The sequence below is a fragment of the Notamacropus eugenii genome, chromosome 5 (assembly GCF_028372415.1).
Source record: "Notamacropus eugenii isolate mMacEug1 chromosome 5, mMacEug1.pri_v2, whole genome shotgun sequence".
NCBI classification, from domain to species: Eukaryota; Metazoa; Chordata; class Mammalia; order Diprotodontia; family Macropodidae; genus Notamacropus; species Notamacropus eugenii.
Genome location: NC_092876.1, coordinates 73,877,614 through 73,897,155, shown reverse-complemented (window position 1 = coordinate 73,897,155; position 19,542 = coordinate 73,877,614). Strand labels below are relative to the sequence as shown.

General features: G+C 40.4%; 1 pseudogene; it reads right to left on the bottom strand.

The window, feature by feature from the left end:
* Positions 1–14,208: 14,208 nt before the first annotated feature.
* LOC140508605 (olfactory receptor 2A12-like) lies at positions 14,209–15,314 on the bottom strand (annotated as a pseudogene).
* Between the last annotated feature and the right edge of the window lie 4,228 nt (positions 15,315–19,542).

Sequence of the window (19,542 nt, the reverse complement as noted above, 5' to 3'; positions counted from 1 at the left end):
TGACTGGGAAAGAGAAGAAATGTTGAGGGCAAGGAAATAGGATGAATAGAAGAGATGATAATACAGAGGCAAGAGGGGAAGAGAGAAGTGGGAATGATGTGGGAATGAGGAAGATGGGGGAGATAGGATATGGAGAGCTTTCCTCTTAGGTTTCACATTTCCTCCATCTCCTGACAAAACTTTTGTCAGCCTCTCAATCAGTGCCTCATCTCCATCTCTGAAGATCTCTAAATCTCAGCACCCTTGGCTCTTTAGTCCCTTCCTTCTCGTGCTGCTTTTCCCCTGTCCAGATTAGCCCTTCCAGACATAACCATTGCCTCACCCTTCAGACAGGTGGAAGACAAAGAACTCCAGTGAATAGGTCACTTGCTTCTTTGAAAAGAAGCTTGAGTGAGGGGTAGGCCAATATTCTAGGTAACCAGCATAGCCAGTGGATTCCAGGTCACTCCAATCAGCCAGCAAACCAGCTCTGAACTCCTGAGTATTCATGGGCTTAATCTCCCCCCTTTTCTTCCTCTACACTCCCACTCACTGCACCCTGCCTTGGCCTCAAGCCACTGCTGCTTCTTTTAGAGAGAGAAACCCTTTCTGCCAGGGCAGAGAATGCATCCAGCTTCTGAGAAAGGGAGAAGCAATACCTAAGGAGAAGATGCCCCAGCCTTGCTGGTTACAGGAGAAGTAATGTCCCCATTGACTAATTGACTAGGGTTTTTATGACCCTCTGTGATAGTCAGATGTCCTCAGAGAAACCAGAGAGAGAATCACATGCTTCCTCCAACTCCTCCAAGGAGGATCTGCCTCCTCTTCTCTTGCCCAACCTCCTCCCCAGGAGATTACCTGGGAATAGGTTTCCTGGGAATTCTTATTATCCAAAGAATATTATAATAAAGACCCTAGAATGAGGAAAGAGAAAGGGAGGGAGAGTTCTCATTTTGCCACACTCATCTGGGATGTGAGCTGGGAGGGAGAGAAAAGAAGGAAAGAACTAGGTAAACCATCAATTATTAAATCTTTATCCAAATTCCCTTACCTCTTGATGCCTTCTTCAATGTCGTTAAATCTCTGCCTGCCTCAGTTTCTTCATCTGTCAAATGATGATAATAGTAGCACCTACCTTTCAGGGTGGTTATGAGAGTAGAAAAAGATACTATTTTTATAGTCATTAAAGTGCTATGCAAATAGTGGCTACTATTATTGCCTAACCAGACTCCTAATTTAAAGTCTTCTGGGGGCCATGAATCCATTACATCCTTCTCCCATTAAAAATGAGTTCATGCAAATGCTGCAGTATAGAAGACTTTCTGGAGCCAAGATGGTGGAATAAATAGAAATCACCTGGCCTGTCCTATATCACCTTCAAACACGTATAAAATAGCCCCCTAAAATGAATTCTGGAATGGTAGAACCAGCAAAAAGGTGGAATAAAACAATCTTCTAGAACAAGAAACTTGAAAGGTCAGCAGGGAAGATTTGTTTCACTTTGGTAAAATGGGAGCACAGTCCAGTGGAAGAAGTGTCACAACAAGCCAGCAGCAAGATCTGCTTCAGCAAGCAAGCAGTAGGACTTGAACCCCAGTGTAGCAGCAGGTGAGTAGGCAAAAAATCCACACTGGGACCTTCCACTTGCCTCAGTGCAAAGTGCAAATGACAGTGCCAACACCTCCATGTGCCTCAGTTCACCAATAGGTGAGCTGCCAAACCCCTGTGGCACTATGAAACACCAACCACCCCACATGACTACCCTGCCCCTATCTCCATGCAGCAGCATGTGAGCAGTAAGACTTGCGATAATACCAGTGCAGCACAGGTTCCTCCCATGCTTAAGTCAGCACCAGACAAGACTCCTGTGGCATCCAGTACTTCCACCCACCCTAAATCCCACCCTACTTTCACAGTTCATCACCAAGAATTGAGCTCCATGTGAGCTTCAGGGCATCACCAGTGTATCATCAGGCAAACATCCAGCAACAACAGCCCCAGTCACAAGAAGTTTGGGACAGTTTTCCTTTCACCTCAGGGGCAGAGCTCAAATTTAAAAGTAAGGAAAAAAACTGGAAATTATGAGCAAAAAGCAAACCACAAAAGTAATGGATCTGACCACAGAAAGTTTTTGTGCTAACAGAAAAGACCGAAACTACAGAGAGTACAACAAAGCAAAATACCTATATGCAAAGCCCCAAAGAAAAATGTGAATTGTACTGAACTCCAAAAATAACTTATGGAAGAACTCAAAAACAAGTTAAAAATCAAATAAGAGAATTAGAAAAAAAAATTGGAAAAGAATTGATGATGATACAAGAGCATCATCAAAAAAAAGTAAATAGCGTGGTAAAGGAAGTACAAAAAATGGAAAAAGAAGTACAAAAATTTACTGAAGTAAAAAATTGGTCAAATGGGAAAGGAGGTAAAAAAGTTAACTGAAGAACATATCTCTTTAAAAATGAACATTGAGCAAGTAGAAGCTAGTGACTCTACCTTTAAGAATCAGTGAAACAAAAGCAAAAGAGTGAAAAATAGAAGAAAATGTGAAATGCTTCATTGGAAAAACAATTGACTTGGAAAAGAGATCCAGGAGAGATAAATTAAGAATCAATGGACTGCCTGAAAGTCATGACCAAAAGGACAGGGACATCATACTTCAACATATCATCAACATAAAATAGCCTTGATATCCCAGAATCAGTGGATAAAATAGAAACTGTAAGAATCAATCAGTCACTTCCAGAAAGAGATCCTAAAATGAGAACTCCTAGGAACATTATAGCCAAATTCCAGAGATCTTAGTTCAAGGAAAAAATATTGCAAACAGACAGAAAGAAACAATTCAAATATAAGACAGCCACAGTTAGGATTACACAGGATGTAGTAGCTGCAATATTAAAGGTTCAGAGGTCATGGAACGTGATATTTTGGAAGGCAAAGTGGGTAGGACTACAACCAAGAATCACATACCAGGAAAAATTAAGCATAATCCTTAAAGGGAAAAAAACTGATCATTCAATGAAATAGAAAACTTTCAAGCTTTCCTGAGGAAAAGACCAAAGCTGAACTATCAAAACGCAAAAAAGAGTAAAAAATAAATAGAAAGCCTAAAGGATTCAATAAGGCTAAACAGTTTGCATCCCTACTTGGCAAGGTGATACTTGTAATTCTTAAGAACTGTATCACTAAGAGTGCAGTTAGAAGGAGTATACCTAGACTGAGAGTGAAGATACAAAGTCACTCTGAGGGAAATAGCATGAAAACATTAACTAAGGGAAGAGAAAGAGCATTACATGAAAGGGAGAGTACAACAATGTCAAATGTCAAAATGCTTATGTGCAAAGCACCAAAGAAATGGAGTGAATTATCTCAAATAAAAGATGCAAGAGAAATTTTTTATAGGAGAGGGAAAGATGGGGGAGATGATGGGGAATGCTTGAGCTTTATTCTCAGCAGAATTGTGTCAAAGAGGGAATAACATACACACTCTGTTGTGTATAGAAAATAGGAGGGGAAGGAGCTAATTAAAGGGGGGATGACTAATAGAAGGGAGGGCAGATTGGGGGAGACAAGGGTCAGAAACAACACATCAGAGAGCAGGGAAAGGGTGAAAGGAGAGAAAGAAGGATAAACAGGAAGAAAAATAGGATGGATGGAAATATGCAGTTAGGAATCATAACTTTGAATGTGAATGGGATGAACTCTTCCATAAAACAGAAGTGGATAGCAGAATGGATTAAAAACAAGAATCCTACAGTATGTTGTTTACAAGAAATACACTTGAAAAAGAGAGACACAGAGTAAAGATAAGTGGTTGCAGCAGAATCTATTATGCCTCAGCTGAAGTATAAAAGGCAGGGATAGCAATCATGATCTCAGACAAAGAAAAAGCGAAAATAGATCTCACTAAAAGTGATAAGGAAAAGGTGCCATGAAAAATGAAGTATTTTCAGTACTAAAGATATATTCACCAAGTGGAATCAAATCCAGCTTCTCAAAGGACAAGTTAAAAGCAATCATTAGGAAATAGTTTGCCCAATGATAGGCTAATAAAGCCAGAAAATCTGAGCAAAATCAATGAATATTTATGGAAAAATAGACCCTTCCCCTCGACCTTCAAGACTGTCTTGGGCTGGAAATTTGCTTCAGTCTGTCATTTTGTCGCCTCTGCTGCTCTAGAATTTCTTTATTGTCATTTCTACAGGTTTTTTTAAGAGGTTAAGGAGGAGAGCTGTAGCAGGTCCCTGTTTCTACTCTGCCATTTTTTCTCCACTCCCTGCTCATCCTTTCTTAAAATATGATAGTACTCCAGCATAATCACACACCACAGTTTGTGTAGTCATTCCCCAACTGATGGAGATCCCTTCACTTTCCAATTCTATGGCACCAGAAAGGAGCTGTAATACATATTTTTGTACATACAGGTTCTTTTCATTTTTGTTTTTTATCTCTTTTTGAATACAGACCTAGGAGTGACATTGCTAGGTTGAAGGGTATGTATGGTTTTATAGCCCTTTGGACGCAGTTTCAGAATACTATGAAGGATGACTGAATCAGTTCACAACTCCACCAATAGTGGAGTAATGTCTCATTTTTCCCATATCCCCTCCAACAGTTGTCATTTCCCTTTTATGTAATATTATCCAATGTGATAAGTGTGAGGTAGCACTTCAGAATTGTTTTCATTTCCATTTCTCCTGTGAAATTGGTGAGAATTCTGCAGAGACATAAAAGGACTCCCAGGGCAAAAAGTCTCAAAGAAACCTCAGCCCTCTGTGTTCTCTATGTATGCATTTAACTCCCTTTGAATTTTAAGCTTGAGTTCACTCTCCCTAGGAACTTTGGTCATATAAGGAGAGAATGGTTTCTGTCCTTTTCACTGTTAACATTATTTTAGAAAAGCTCATTGATGTCAAATGGTTGATTGATATTACGAGGGAGAACTTCTGAATGGGGGCTTCTCATGGCATTTTAAATGGAAAGATCTTTCCCATCCTTTAGTAGACCAATGTGACCTGCTTAGATCACAGGGAAGCCAAAGTCACATGTGGTGGGAGGAACAGTAAGCGTGGAGCAGAGTTCAGAGGAAGTTGGTTAGGCTAATCAGATCTGGAAAGGATGCAGGCAAGTAGGCACAGCTAGGCTCATGACTGTTTGTTTGTTTGTGAGAAGCTTCAGTGGGAAGGTCCCAATGGGAGTAGGGGAGAAGGCTTGGAAATGCCTTTGTCCCCCGCAATGCTAATGCTTATTGATTTCTTGGTTACTACGACAGATTTGGCTTTCTGCTGTTGGCATTTGACTTTCTAGAGTCTAAATAAATGTTTTTCTTCTTTCTTCTATATGAAGAGTCTGTTATACTTTGTGAATCAGAACTACACTGGCATGTTCATAGTTGTCCTCAGTGCTGTGAATATTGCCTGGCCAATATTTGGTTTCATGAACAGGATCGCAGGGTATAAAATCTTTATTTGAAGGCAGGAAGGATTTAGAGGAAGAAGCAGATATGCTAGGATTGGAGCATTTACCATATTCTTCCTTGGCAAGGAAATGCACTAAAAGCCCTAGACACTGTTAGAACTGAGAACCAAGGCTACAGGAGGGAAAACCTAGAGATTTGGAAAGGTGTTTGCAAGGAATACAAGTAAGACCAGGGAAAGAATTGACAGGAGTATGTAGGAGAGGCTGGATTTTATTAACAGGTTACTATATTGCATGTAAAAGCAGAGATGAGCTACTGTAGGAAAAAATTCAGAGGGAAAAAGTTAGCTAGTTTGCATGGGAATTCTCAGCATTCAGGCTGTCCTTTAAAAGATCAAGCTAAGTGGTCTCAGGTGGAAGAAAAGGCAACAGCCATTTAGTTGAGAAGAAACAGAAGGCTGACAAAAGAAGTTTTCATACAACTTTTGTACAGTCCCAGCCTAGGTGCCATAAATACAACAGTCAGGAGAATGTGTGAATGGAAAATGTAACTACATCAGAGTTGGAAAATGAAACAATATTACAGGGAGAGATTTCTCAGGTCGAAGGTCACCCCATACTAAGGTGAAAACAGGAGACCCAAGTCGAGAACACAGTCTTTAAAGATATAATTGAGGATTTTACTTAGCAGGAGGTTACAGATATTTTTAGTCGGTTCGTCCTAAAGGTAGGAGTATTGGATAATGGTTAATATCTTGGATGGTGAGAATCAGTGATGAAGAAACCATAGGTGTATCTATCGATGGCCTGGATTATTTGAAGTTTATAGGTATCAGTCAGAATGTTTTTGTACAGCAAGCCTTTAGAGATTAAAATATGTGAGGAGATAATAATACCAGAAATTTGCTAGTTTTGGCTGCAGAAGAATGTAGCACATAGGGTCCTAATGATTCTATGGGGCCTAGTGGAGATAGATTCTGGTATTCACTTAGGGACTATATAAAAAAATTAAAGGAGGAGGTAATGAAGACTGCTATAATGATCAGAAATGAACATGCATAATATGATACCCCCTTACCAGTTTGCCATAGGAATATAATAGGGAAGACAGTTCTTCCTGCTTACAAAAACCTAGTTTTGACTAATAATTGGGGAAATAGGGAACCCTCTTTAGGAGGTGCTAAACAAGGTTTCACAGTTAAATGACTTTGGGAACTGGGGAAAAGAAAAATTTTCTGCAAGGGAAAAGCAAACAGCTAGCAGATTCAAAGTCAGAAGAGATTGACAAAGAAAGAATTTTTTACTAGTTTATTGAGAGCTGGGATAGATTTTGGAAGCATTGGTAGTATTCCTATTGAATACCTTGTCCAAGTTTCTCACACCTTCATAGAGAATAGGAAATTGGTCAAGCCTCAGCTCAGATTAAAGAAACACACAGATGAAATTACAGACCCCATATCAATTTGACCATATATTGGAAAAACAGATCAAATGCTGTACCTAGGGCATCAATAGACATGGGGTGGAGACCTCCCTTATAAATGGAAACCCTGATAAGTTTAAACATGAAACTCTCATCACCATCACAGGACTGGGAGGGGTTGAAATATCAGCCAGACAAGTCAAACTAATGATGAAAACTGAAAAATTACCTAAAAAAGAATATATCATGGTAATCGCATCCATTCCTGAATATATAATTGGAATATATTAAAATTTCCCTGAGGGGAGATATCAATTTACAGTAAGGAAGATAGGAATTAATAGAATTAATAGGGTAAAATCAAAAATGGATCCAGTCACTTTACCTGAACCTTCTAAAGTAATGACTTTAACATAGTTTGTACCAGGTGGACAAGATGCAATTACCAGCACTATAAAGGAAAATGTTGAAGCAAGATGGAACACTTGATGGAATAATTCTGTCTGGCCAGTACAAAATTCAGATGGGACATGAAGGACAACAGTGGATTACAGACAATTGAATAAGGTAACTCTTCCCTTGTATGCTGCTGTTCCAGAAACCATTATTACCTTAATAGAAAGGATCTAGAAATATGATGGGACTTGGTACACAGTTATTGATTTAGCCAATGCTTTCTTTACTATCCCAATAGATTCTAAACAATGGGAACAATTTGCTTTCACTTGGCAAGGCTGACAATATACTTTTACATGCTTGCCACAAGGATTTCTCCATAGCCCTACTATTTGTCATAGGATTGTGGCTGAACATTTAGATGAATTAGAGCTACCTGGTATACAGTTACCCACTACATAGACAATATTATGATACAAGGAAAAATGTAATGAAGTGGAGAAGAGTTTGATGCTTTTAATTGAGCATATGAAAACAAAGAGTGGGAAATTAATCTGGCAAACAATCAAGGACAAGTTCAAACCCTTAAATTTTGGGGTATACAATGGAATAAGGGCCTGCAAGAGATTCTTCCACAAGTCTGACAAAAGATTCAGCCTTTTCCTATTCCCACCAATAAGAAAGAGGCCCAAAAGTTTATAGGATTATTTGGATATTGGTGACATCATGTACCTCATCTAGGACAAATTTTGAAACCCTTATGTAAAATTACTAGGAAAAAATATGAACTTGATTGGGGACTTGAGAAGAGTAAGGCTTTTGAAGAAGCACAGCCCTAGATTTATGGCTTATGCAAAATGGCCTGGTGGAATTACAAGTGATTGTACAGAATAAATATGCAAACTGGAGTTTATTGCAAAAACAACAAAACTGAAATGTACCCTTAGGATTTTGGTCTAGGACACTCCCTTCATCTGGAATTCAATATACCCCTTTTGAAAGCAATAGTTAGCTGAATATTGGGTTTTTGTCAAGACTGATCAACTGTCTTTGGGCCAGGAGGTAATATTAAAACCTGGAAATCCAATTGTTACCTGAGTAATGAATAACCCAACTTCTCACGGAACTGGATATGCTCAAGTGGTTAGCATAACTACATGGAAATGGTATATTCAAAAGAGATCTAAAGCTGGCAAAAGTGAAATTTCTGCTTTACTTGAACCTATAGCAAACATAGATACTGAGGTAAGTGATAAACCCTCTGACGCAAAGCAACAGTTGGTCCAGTCCTTGGTAAAATAGAATGAGGAATATGATGGATGAACTGAAGAACAAAAGAGACATGCATGGTTTACTGATGAGAAAGCAAAATATTTCGGCCACAAAAGACACTGGAAAGCTGTAGCCTATAGCCCATGTACTAGGTGGACTTTGGAAAGTACTGGAATAGGTGGAAGTAGTCAATATGTTGAATTAATGGTAATACAACAAGCTATCAAAACAGAACAAGTCATATATTCACTTATTCATGAGCAGTTGCTAATGGGTGAGCTCCATGGATGCCCATGTGGAAAAATCAAAATTGGGAAATTGATGGCAAACAAGTCTGGGGCAAAGAATTATGGGAAGATATATAGGACATGTCTTCGGTTGATAAATTGACAGTTTTTCATGAAGATGCTTACATGGCCCTCACCATGCCAGAACATGAGTACAGTGCACACCCTGATCAACTAGCAAAGACTGCTACTCAACATATTGTCCCTACTCTGACACCAACTAGCAAAATGGGTCCATCAAATGGCTGGTCATTTAGGGGTCCAGCAACACATCAGTGGGCAGAAGACCAAGGTATTAGTATCACTCATTCATTGCTAAAACAAGTAGCAGATGAATATTATATATATATATTATATTATTATATATTATTATATTTTATATATATATACATATATATACGTATATATATATGCATATATATACGTATATATATATATGCATATATATGTATATATATATGCATATATGTATATGTATATATATATGTATATATATATACACATTGGAAAAGGAACAAACTGTTAATAGGGTAGTAACTGGAGAGATAGCAAGGTGAAAAGTACCAGCCCAGATTTGGCAAATAGATTATATTGAACCTCTACCCTAAGCTAAAGTATACAAATTTATATATACTTGTGTTCACACCTATTCAGATGTAATAGCAGCTTATTCCTATAAGAATGTAACCCAGAAAAACTCCTGTAAAACTCTATGTATCATAAGTCTATATTACAGAACTCTAGTGCAGATGCAAAGTGACAATGGGTCACATTTCAAAGATAATGAAATGAAGAAATATAGTGTATTAAACATATAGAATGGACATATCATATTCCATGACAAGTGTCTAGGTTAATTGAAAGAACAGTTAGGGAAGTTAAGTTCTAATGATTCTTATCAACATTGGAAAAATATTTTGTTCACTGCTTTACATAATTTGAATAGTAGACCATTTTGAGGAAGTATACCTCTAGCCAGAATGATGACCCCAAATCTGCAAATTAGAAAACAACAAACACATAAAATCCCAAATGTTGAGTATTGGGCTGTGAGGCTAGATGTCCTAGCACTGTATCCAGGGACACCTGGTTGAGTAGGATATGTTTCACATTGTTTACAGGACTTTAGGTTAGATAGAAAAGAAATAAGAAAAATCTGCACTGGAATATGTATAAGAATCCCTAAAAATCATTTTGGATGGATATTACCTAAATCAAGATTAGTAGCTTAAGGAATATACGTATTGGCTGGAGTGTTAGATTCTAACTATCACGGAGAAATTATAGTGACATTCTAAAATTCTGATGAACTCATACAGTTTTGTAAAAGTTACAGAATAGTTCAAGTGATTATTATTCCTTGTGAAACAATACCCCTTGTAGAAACTGACCCTCCTACCACAATAACTAGCAGAAGAACTGAAGGATCGGGTTCTACTGATAGAATAAAATTGGGAGCCTAAGTGTGGGTAAAATAGGAGCCAGATAATGTTCCAGAGATTGCCGAAATTATAGCACATGCAAAAGATAATACCGTAACTGTTGTTTATTCAGGAGAAGATGATTACCAAATTCTACTCTTAACTCATATAATCTACAATGAATGAGGCTATGAGAGTGAGTTCATGGACTCCAGAAGCACAGCTGATCCTATATCTATGCTGCTTCTCATTATTGTCTCCTTGTTTCTTTCTGGCTTTTTGTCTGTTTAACTTGTTTGAAAGATTTATTTCCTGTATCTATACCCTCCACCTGCAGAGGCCTGATTCCTTAAGCCAAATGTCAACCCTTGTCCACAAGTGTGATGTGTCACCCCTGGACATTGTATCAATCAATCTCTGGAAGCCACTTAAAGAACTGACTCCTTAAATGGGACCTCTTGGGGCACAGACAGCTCTATGTCCAATCTCAGTGGGAAGTATCCATGGAAGAAGAGACCTTCACCCCTTACCCCAAGATTTTGGGCCCCATTTGTTAGGGGGGGAATGTTGGGGTACTTTTGCTCAAACACCACCCAAGATATTGTTTTATATGCTTGTTTTGTGTGATCCCTGCTATATTGATTTAAAGTTCTATTGACACCAGTTTGCCTAAGATATTGTTTCATATGCTTATTTTCTGTTATCCCTGTTATAATTTTGTTGATACCAGTTGCCCTACCAACCTATGCAAGGAGTGCAAAAGATCTTGGGAACAAATGTGATGGTAAATAGGCCATGTGACCTGCTTAGATCACATGGAAGCCTAAGGAACACATGGTGGGAGGAGTTTGCTGAATGGGTGGAACAGAAAGGGTGGAGCAGAGCTGAGAGGAAGTTGATCAAGCTAGACAGAGCTGGGAAGGACACAGGCAAGCAGGCACAACTACACCTGTAGGTGTTTGTGGGAAGACCCTGGGGAGGGGCAGAGGGAGGGGTGAGGCAGAAAGGGGAAGGCTTGGAAATGCCTTTGTCCCCTGCAGAGCTGATGCATACTGATTTCTTGGTTACTATGACAGATCTGGCTTGCTGGTGTTGCGATTTGGCTTTCTTGTGTGTGATTAAATGTTTTACTTCTGCCTTCTATGTGGAGAATCTGTTATACTTTGTCATTCAGAACTATCCTGGCATATTCATGGTTACCCTTGGTGCTGGGAATATTGCCTGAACAATACAGGGCTCTCAAGTGATAGCATAAGAAGCAATCATTCCTCAAAGTTACTTCTAAAATCCTGGGGCATGAGTCATTATTTGCTCTCTTGGGACTGAAACTGCTGTTGTAAAGGGTGTTGGGCCAGTGAGCTTGGAGCAAGTTTCTTTTTTTTTTTTTGTTTCACTTTTAACATTCATTTTCACAGAATTTTTGGGCTCTAAATTTTCTCCTCCCTTGTCCCCTCCCCCCACCCCAAAACACCGAGCATTCTAATTGCCCCCATCTCCACTCCGCTCTTTTTGGAGCAAGTTTCTAACTGTCTTCCTATGTCTGTTGCCCAGCACAGTGACAGGCGCATACTAAGCACTTAGTACCTGCTGAACCAAATGGAATTTGTGCCTCACCAAAGACTCTCACCACAATCTCTCTTGGATCATTTGTTTGCCGAGCTTTTGCCTCTTCTTAAACTATAAGATCAGGGCAGTGTTACTGTCATCCTTTTATCTCTCCCAGTGCCTATTTCTGTCCACAGTTCGTGTTCAGTAGGAGAGGTGACAAGGATGGAAGAGGGAGGAGCAAATAAGTATTTTTATGTTTCTTTCTATGAGCCAGGGATCGTGTCAAGAGTTTTACAAATAATAAAAGTGTGTTGAATTGAAATGAAAGCTCTCTAGGTCCTCCATTCCAGCATTTACCCAGTCTCATTTTTGCCTCTGTGACTAGGGATCCTAAGACCTTTGACTTTAAAGCTAGAAAAAAATTTTTTTCAATGATCTGGCTTTGTCTCTTAATATAGAGATGAAGAAACTAAATATCAGAGAGGAGAAGTTACTTTCCCAAAATCACATTTGTAACAAGAAGCAGAGATTTGCTTATGTTTCTCTACCTTCTCCTTTTCATCCACTACTACAAACACATTCAGTGATTAGATAAAATCCCACAAGTGCCATGATGCCATCAGTAGGTGTTCTAGGCCATTGAAATTTGAGCCTTTCACTTTCTACAAAGGTCACATTCCAGGAGTACTAAAAAAGCACTTGGTTCCCTTTTGTTGTGTGTTTTTATGTTTGTGGGAGATAAGGAGAGAGAGAGAGAGAGAGAGAGAGAGAGAGAGAGAGAGAGAGAGAGAGAGAGAGAGAGAGAGAGTGTAGCAGAGATGGAGACAGACACAGAGAGAGAAAGAGAAAGACAGAAAATAGAGATAGAGACAAAGAGAGAGAAAAGAAGAGAAAGTTTTTCAGAGAGAGATAGACAAGAGGCAGACAAAAAAGACAGAGAGACAGAAATAGAATGGGATGGGGAGAGAGAGGAGAGAAAGAGAGAAGGGGAGAGAGAGAAATTGGACAAGAGATTGAAAAAGGTATTGAAAGGGAGAAATGGAGAGACAGAGCAATAGAGAAATAACAGAGGTAGAGACACACACAGAGATTCAATAAAAGGTCATGGTTCAGGTTAGGGCCATTTGTCTGGAGGTTTGTTTTTTTTCCTCCTTCCTACCTCCACTGTTGTGTACTCATGTATAGAAAATACTCAAAGTGCAATGAAAAACAGCTTGTTTTTATATAGAGATGAAACCCATTATAGAAGTACCAACATCAAATAAACAAATGTATAAGTACCAGACCAATTTTTGCAGGACGCTGTGAAACAGGAAAGGAGGAAGTATACAGGGGATAAATTCATCCACTGTGAGTATCACAGTCAATTTTCTCCAGGCAGGTCAGTCCTTAGGTGCAAATGGGAGCCAGGTGAGGGTCTGATTGCTCACAATTATGTTCAGTTCAAGGCAGCACCATACCTCCCTTGCCTTCCACTGGGGGCATCCAACTCTGAGGCTTCAATGCTCCTTGGATTCTATGTGTTGAAGTCATCCAGTTCCTCCTTTCAGGTGATTAAAACTGCATTTCTCATCAGCCTCTGACTGATAAGGGGCTACATGCCTACTATTCCTAGGTGTTTCCCTCAGGTCAGTTTTCTTTGACCTTCTGTTGTGGGCAAAGATTACTTTCTAGCCTTCACTAGAGCCTCCCACAAGACTGATATATGGGGAGGAATGTAGTGAGAATTCTGTAAATAATTTGTGAGTGATTCCTTCCATGTAATTGTATATCATTAGTGTTAGGTAATTATATGTAATATATGTGACCCTTTAAAGATTGCAAAGTACTTTCCTTATAATTACCTTGTGAGGGAGAAAAGGGCAAATATTTTCATCCCTTCTTTATAGATGAGGAGGAGATCTCTGAGTTTAAACGTCTGTTTCTGAAAAGAGATTCCAAATCTAAGACTAGCCTTTCTTCATTCATGAGGATGATGAGGACTAAGATGAATTCTAGTTTGTTCTGGTTAACTCTGGAAGGTAAGTGATGCTACAGGCCTGTTGTAGGTCACAGACCAAGGTCTCAAAACCTGTAGGAATGAATGTGCCCTGCCTGCCCTGGATGGTAGAACATACCTACAATCCTTGCTATTAGGGGAGGCTAAGGCTCGTGAATCAACTGAGTTTGGGTGTTCTCACATGTGATAGGGATAAAATTAATCAGTTGGATACATTAAGGACAGCAACAATATGCTGAGCCCCTCAGGAGCAAGGAAAGAGAGGACAAGGGGAAGAGGAAACCAGGCTGCCTACAGATGGGCAGATTGGCCCAGATCAATAATGGAATGGGACAAAGGGTGCTGAGCAGCAGTGGAGTTGGTACCATAAGTGCGAACTATACTTCTAGCCTGGATGAGATAGGGAAACAGTTTCAAAAAGAAAAATGAAAGGGAAGAATAGTCTATGTCAAGACTCTCTACTCACCAGACCACTCTGTTCTGTACTACTACCTTGATGAATGCTGCCTTTATGTCCTTATTCCTCAGACTGTAGACCACAGGGTTGAGCAGGGCAGTGAACACATTGTAGAAGAGTGAGATCTGCTTATCTCTCTCTGGCGTGTAGCTGGAGTTGGGCCTCATATAGATATATATGGCAGGTGCGTAGAACAGAGTGACCACAGTTAGGTGGGAAGCACAAGTGGAGAAGGCTTTACAGCAGCTTGGGGTGGAGTTGATCTTGAGGATGGCCAAGGTGATGCGGACATAGGAGGCCAGATGAGTGACAGAGGCCCTAATACCATGAAGATGCTAAGGACTAAGTCTACCATCTCAATAAGGTGTGTGTCCATGCAAGCCAGGCTCCGAACTGAGGGAACCTCACAGAAGTAATGGTTCACCTTGTTAGGACCACAGAAGGGGAGATTCATGGTAAAAAAGGTATGGACTAGGGAGAAGAAGAAACCAGAAGCACAGGTCCCTATCACCAACCTCACACACAGATCCCAGTTGAGGATGAGCATGCAACGCAGTGGGAAGCAGATGGCTACATAATGGTCATAGGCCATGACTGCAAAGAAGATGCACTCAGTGAGACTCAGAGCACCAAATACATACATCTGCAGCCAGCAGCCTTCAAAGGAGATGAGCTTAGAACTGGAAAGCAGATGTACCAACATCTGAGGCATCGTGGTAGTAATATAACCCATGTCCAGTAGGGAGAGAATGCTGAGGAAAAAGTACATAGGTGTGTGGAGGTGACAATCCAGGTAGATCAGGATAGTGATGAGTCCATTGCCCAGGACTGAGCAGAGGTACAGAAAGAAAAAGATGATGAAAAGGTTTCTGTTTGAGGTGGGGTCACTGGAGAAGCCAAGAAGGATAAATTCAGTAACAGAACTGTGATTTGATGCTGGGGACATTGAGACAATAGGGCCCTGGGAAGAGAAAAAGAGATGATGGAGCTTAGGACTGCAACACTGGAAAAGGGCATAGGGAAGCAGGGCCCTCTGAATTTCTCAGATGAAGAAGCCACCTTCAGTGTGACTTAGGTAGTTTCTATAATAAGATCATTAAAAACTGAATTGGACTTGACTAGGAGAGACTTGAATACCAGGATGAGGGGTTAAGCCTTCTTTCCTTGCCCCTGACGTTTTCTGATTAGATAAGTGACCTGCTCAGAACTGTGCTTTTGCTGAACATTTTAGTCAGCATTTGTAGGGGAAATTACACATGAGGAAGAGGGAAGGCAAGGAGATCAGTGAGGAAGCTATTGATGAGCCCAGGTGAGAGGCCTAAAGTAGAGCATTTGGTGTGTGGATGAAGGGGACAGGAGAGACCCTAGAGGGCTTTTAGAGGTAGAATCTGCAGGACTTTGCACCTCACTAGCTGGATAAGGAAGAAAAAGGAAATTCCGGAGCAACAACATCTGTGTGATATTTCAAGTTTTGCAGAATTCTTTACATATATTACACATTTGGAGATCATGTGGGATCTTCAGCCTCAATGACTGAGAAGAAGATAGTAGTGTCAGCCACAGGAACAGGCAAGTCCAAAAGTAAGCTCATTGATGGGTTGTAGAGGAAGGGAGAAGAGGAGTTCTGTTTTGCCATACTGAGCCTAAGTAATTGTCAGGAGATCCCTTCAGGTAGAGAGGTGCAGCGAAAATCTGGAGATGCTGAGAAAGGCAATCAGGGCTCTAGATAGAGATGTGAGAGTCAAAATGTTAGTTGTATTTGTCTGGGAGGAGATGGAGTCAGTGAGGAAGACAGTGCCTAGAGAAAAGAGAACAGAAGCTAGGACCTTCGAGCACACCCATATTTGTGGAAAAGCTAGAGGAGGAAAAGCTATCAGGGTCAGAGAAAGCATGGTCAGTGAGGTAGGAGAACTAGGGAATGGAGAGAAGGAAGGATGAAGAACATGGACCTGGATGACCTTGATTTTCCTACTTGAAGTAGAAAGGTAAGGCCAATGGCTCACTCCATGTTTGTAGAGAAGCACCAAGTGCCCTTTTGAGGTGAATGAGGGCTCTTTGTGTTGGAATAAGACAATGACCTGCATGACTTTCTCCTACAGCATTTGGCAAACAAGGCACTAAGGAAGCCACTTCTGCATTTTCCCCAGTAATAAATCTATCAGCTCTCTCATCCCTGCTGGAAACTCCACTATTTCTCCTACACTCAGTGATAGATTGATCGACATTCCTCCTACTTAGTCAGAGACGAATCAACTTTTCCACCCACATCTCCTTCACAAATGCATCAACAATCTTCTTTCCAGTCATAGATCCCTTGTTTTCTCCTACGTGCCCAGGCACAAATCCACTGACACTTGTACTGCAGTCCCAGATCCATTATATCTCCCATCCTCAGTCACAGGTCCATTCCTTCCCCTATGCCTTGACACAGATACATAAAATTCCCTATTGCAACTTGATAAGCCATCAACTTCCCTGAAGTCTCAGGGAGAGACAGAATGAAGCATGAACCAGGGTTCCAAGCCACCACCACTACTTGAAATATCACATCTCTTCATAAACCAATAGAAATGAGCCAAGACCCTTCTCCTAAGATCACCAGGAATAGTTTCATCCCTCCCCACTTCACATCCCCAGATCCCCAACACTGTTTCCAACCCTGCTGCTACAGCCATCCTTCAGAGGAGCAGTCCCTGGAAGGAAATGATTTGACAACTTCCTCTGAAGATGTTGCACCCCTCATTTCTTCAGTAGGTGCAGCTACTGATGACCCGTAAAAGAAAATTCTTGTCACCAAATTCCTTAGCACTGCCAAATGCTTCAGTGTCAGAAATGGATATAGCTTGATCAGAGGAAAGGACACTAAAGAAAATGTATTGCCTTCTCTATTTTTTCTTGCACCCTTCAAATGTTTTGGTGTCACATAAAAATGTTAGTGTTCTGAGAGTATGAATTGACTTACTTTTCTATTCATATTCCCTGTGTTTGCCACAAAGCAAATACTTAATAAATGCTTTGTCATTGATTCTCTCATCTAGCCATTCACTTATGCTTAGAAAAAGTCCATAAAATTCTTATCACTAGTCCCAGAACCATCACTTCCCCATCCTCACTCTCATGTTCATCAATTCCCTCTCTACCCTGTAACAGATCCATCCTCAGTCATGGATGCACCAACTCGATCATCCTCAGATACTGAATCATAACTTCTTCCTCATCTCATCCCCAGTCTCATTCTCTTGTCTTCCAACACAGAGAGGAGATAACAGAACACAGTACCTTGGAGAGTATCCACATTTAGGGAAAAATTAGCCAAGGAAGAACTATCAGGGTCAGAGAAAATGTGGTCAGAGAAGTAGGAGAAGTAAAAAATGAAGAAAAGGAATGATCAAGAACCTCATGGTATTTCTTCCTAGATCCTCTCTGCGGTACAGTCACACCAGGGATAGGTACAAAGTCTGATAATCTTATTTGTAATCCTAGTATAGGTGTTTCCTACCTGGGTGACCTCAGGTAAGCCACTTAAGCTCTCTTGGCCTCAGTTTACTCATCTGAAAGAGAGGTGATAATGCCTGAAGATTTAAATCTTTGACCTTCCAAAATAGGGATGTGGAAATAAAGCAAGTAGGAAGGTAAAGGGGATGAGGAGCAGTAAGAGACAGAGAGTCTAAGGCAAGGGTTCAGGCAAAACTTCTTAACTTTTTTGTTTACTGGACCCACATAGAAGTCTGCTGAAGCCCATGAACCCCTTCTCAAAAATCTGTTTTAAAAGGCACAAAATTACACACAGGATTACAAAAGTGAAAGGTTAGTTGAAACAATGATACATTTACCCCACATCCAAGTTCACAGATCTTCCAAATCTATCCATGGATCAATGGACCCTAGGTAATCAAGCCTTAGTCTAGGTGTTGCAGGGGTATAAGGTTGGAGGAAATGGGAATGCCTGGGAAAGAGATGGAATATTGAGGACAAGGAAAGAGGATGAGTAGAAAGGATGGCAACACAGAAGTAAGAGTGGGAGAGAGAAGTGGGGAAAGGGTGGGAATGGGGAGGATAGGGGAGATAGGACATGGAGAGCTTTCCTGTCTTCACATTTCCTCCATTTTCTGACCAAGCTTCTGTCAGCTTCTCAATCAGTTCCTCATCTCTGCCTCTGAAACTCTCCAAATCTCCCCTCTTTTGACTCTTTATTTCCTGCCTTTTCTTTCTCTTCTCCTTGCTCCTTGCTCCTTTTCCCTTGTCCAGACCAGCTCTTTCAGACAGAACCCTTGCCTCACCCTGCAGGAAAGTGAAACACAAATCTCTCCAGTGGATAGGTCAATTGCTTCTTTGAAAAGAGAATTAAGTGAGGATCAGACCAAGAATGTATGTCTCCCGCATAGCCAGCGAATTCCAGGCTACTCCAAAAGGTCAGTAGACAGGCTCTAGATTCCAAGGTATTCATGGGCTTAATCTCCCACCTTTTCTTCCTCTATACTCCCACTCACTGTTCCTTGCCCTGGTCTCAAGCTACTGCTTCTTTCAGAGAGAGGAGCCCTTTCTGTCAGGACAGAGAAGGTGTCCAACTTCTGAGAAATAGTGAAGCAGTGCCTAAGGAGCACTTTCTCTAGCTCTGCTCATGACAGGAGAAGCTATGACCCCACTGGCCAATCATCTAGGCTTTTTATGACCCTGTATGATAGTCAAATCTCCTCAGAGAAACCAGAGAGAGAAGCACCTGTTTCCTTCAGCTACTCCAAGAAGGATCTGCCTTCTTCTGTCCTGCCCAACCCCCTTCCCAGGAGATTATCTGGGACTAGGTTTCCTGGGAATTCCTATTATCAGAAGAATTTTCTAGAAATGGAAACCTTAGAAGGAGGAAAGAGAAAAGGAAGGAACTTTCTCATTATAACATACTCATTTGGGATATGAATTGGGAGTGGGAGAAAAGCAGGGAAGAAATAGGTAAATATGAATTATTGCAATCTTTATTCAAATTTTCTTAGCTCCTGATACCTTCTTCTTAGTCATTTAATCTCAGCCTGCCTCAGTTTCTTCATCTGTCAAATGAGGATAATAATAGCACCTACCTCTCAGGGTTGTTATGAGAATAAAAAGAGATCATCTTTTTAAAGTGTTCAAAGAACTATGTAAATACTGGTTGTTATTATTGCCTCCCCAGAAACCTACTTTAAAGTCTTCTGGAGACCATGATTGCATTATGTCCTCCTTCCATTAAAATCAATTAGTTCATTCAAATGATATGATATACAAGAGTTCCTAGAGCCAAAATGTTGGTATAAGCAGAAAATCACTTCTGGACTTCTCCCCTATTCACCTTCAAACAAGTACAAAAT